This window comes from Schistocerca cancellata, unplaced genomic scaffold (genome assembly GCF_023864275.1).
Source record: "Schistocerca cancellata isolate TAMUIC-IGC-003103 unplaced genomic scaffold, iqSchCanc2.1 HiC_scaffold_206, whole genome shotgun sequence".
Lineage (NCBI taxonomy): Eukaryota > Metazoa > Arthropoda > Insecta > Orthoptera > Acrididae > Schistocerca > Schistocerca cancellata.
Window position 1 is genome coordinate 1 of NW_026046235.1, and position 2500 is coordinate 2500.

General features: G+C 57.4%; 1 non-coding gene across 1 annotated transcript in view; it reads left to right on the plus strand.

The window, feature by feature from the left end:
* The first annotated feature begins 1147 nt into the window (after positions 1-1147).
* LOC126112720 (small subunit ribosomal RNA) overlaps positions 1148-2500 on the plus strand; it is a 1909-nt gene continuing 556 nt past the window's right edge. Inside the window, exon 1 of the ribosomal RNA XR_007524528.1 lies at positions 1148-2500. This exon is cut by the window's right edge and continues 556 nt beyond it. This is a non-coding gene — a ribosomal RNA (small subunit ribosomal RNA).

Sequence of the window (2500 nt, forward strand, 5' to 3'; positions counted from 1 at the left end):
CATCTGCGACATGCTACAGAGGCCGGTTGACAGTTGGTCGCGCAATGGAGATCGCATATGTACGGGGGCACCTTCCACGTGCCCTCTAGTCGGGCACATTTTGTTGCGTGGATGTGAGCGAATGTAGTGTGTCTTGACACCTGACAGGCAGGCATGCAATAATAGTTGACTTTGCAAACGGGGATGGACGTGTACGTTTACTGGTGACGTTACGCAAATGAACAACTGGTAACCCGTTGTGGTGCGGTTGATCTTGCTGGAGGTACATCTGTGAGGGCAACGATCGGTACAGCTACGAAGCGGTCCCCACCATACCAACGAACGTGAATGTGAATCTGGGTGTGAAGCGATACGCGGCTGTGGGTGGGTGGGACTGTCCCCGGCCGGTGAGGGGGGGCCGCCCGGCGTGCTGGCCGCGCGGTGCGTGGGCGCACGCGCTACAGCCGGCTGGTGGGGGCGCCCAGTGGCAGGCGCGCCGGCCGACGGACGCGGCAGGCGGCGCAGCTGCGCGCCGGGGCACCCTGCGCGCGGCGCCGTGCAGCCAAAGTGGGTCCTCGCGGACCCGGTGCGAAGCGCGGTGGACATCTGCAGTGTGCTGGTCCGATTGAGGACTGTGTGCGTTGAGGATGCGCCGCCGCCCGGCACTCGGCGCCGCGACGCCGTCTGCTGCTCGGTCGCCCCAGCGGTTCTCGCTGGTGGTTTGTATCGCAGTTGTGCGGACGTGTTGGCACGTGCGCTGTGCTGGGAGAGTTCGCTTCGGCACCCACGTGGGGCCTTTGCCCTTCTGTGGCGCTGGCGTTGGAGCTGCCGGTCACCGTAGGTGGCGCGTGTTGTCTCCCGCCGGCAATGCCACGACAGCACGCTCCCGGGCCTCTGTCGGCAGCGGCAAGCTCAGTTGGGAGCACGGGTGGTCGCACCTAAAGCGTCTACTCGCCTAACTCCGGGCGATTGCGCCTCTCTCGAACCCGACCAAGTACTTAGGACGGCGCTGCGCGCCGCCGGGACCTGAGAGGGTTTCGAGGTGTATTGTGCAGGGGAGCCCAGCCTCCTCCTGTTTGCAGAATAATTGAGCGGACGCTTGCGTGTTCGCGCGGGCCCCCGGGACACACTCCCGGGCGGCCGGCTGCTCAGCTCTAGTTGACGCAGCTCCCTGGTTGATCCTGCCAGTAGTCATATGCTTGTCTCAAAGATTAAGCCATGCATGTCTCAGTACAAGCCGCATTAAGGTGAAACCGCGAATGGCTCATTAAATCAGTTATGGTTCCTTAGATCGTACCCACGTTACTTGGATAACTGTGGTAATTCTAGAGCTAATACATGCAAACAGAGTCCCGACCAGAGATGGAAGGGACGCTTTTATTAGATCAAAACCAATCGGTCGGCTCGTCCGGTCCGTTTGCCTTGGTGACTCTGAATAACTTTGGGCTGATCGCACGGTCCTCGTACCGGCGACGCATCTTTCAAATGTCTGCCTTATCAACTGTCGATGGTAGGTTCTGCGCCTACCATGGTTGTAACGGGTAACGGGGAATCAGGGTTCGATTCCGGAGAGGGAGCCTGAGAAACGGCTACCACATCCAAGGAAGGCAGCAGGCGCGCAAATTACCCACTCCCGGCACGGGGAGGTAGTGACGAAAAATAACGATACGGGACTCATCCGAGGCCCCGTAATCGGAATGAGTACACTTTAAATCCTTTAACGAGTATCTATTGGAGGGCAAGTCTGGTGCCAGCAGCCGCGGTAATTCCAGCTCCAATAGCGTATATTAAAGTTGTTGCGGTTAAAAAGCTCGTAGTTGGATTTGTGTCCCACGCTGTTGGTTCACCGCCCGTCGGTGTTTAACTGGCATGTATCGTGGGACGTCCTGCCGGTGGGGCGAGCCGAAGGCGTGCGACCGCCTCGTGCGTGTTCGTGCGTCCCGAGGCGGACCCCGTTGAAATCCTACCAAGGTGCTCTTTATTGAGTGTCTGGGTGGGCCGGCACGTTTACTTTGAACAAATTAGAGTGCTTAAAGCAGGCAAGCCCGCCTGAATACTGTGTGCATGGAATAATGGAATAGGACCTCGGTTCTATTTTGTTGGTTTTCGGAACCCGAGGTAATGATTAATAGGGACAGGCGGGGGCATTCGTATTGCGACGTTAGAGGTGAAATTCTTGGATCGTCGCAAGACGAACAGAAGCGAAAGCATTTGCCAAGTATGTTTTCATTAATCAAGAACGAAAGTTAGAGGTTCGAAGGCGATCAGATACCGCCCTAGTTCTAACCATAAACGATGCCAGCCAGCGATCCGCCGCAGTTCCTCCGATGACTCGGCGGGCAGCCTCCGGGAAACCAAAGCTTTTGGGTTCCGGGGGAAGTATGGTTGCAAAGCTGAAACTTAAAGGAATTGACGGAAGGGCACCACCAGGAGTGGAGCCTGCGGCTTAATTTGACTCAACACGGGAAACCTCACCAGGCCCGGACACCGGAAGGATTGACAGATTGATAGCTCTTTCTTG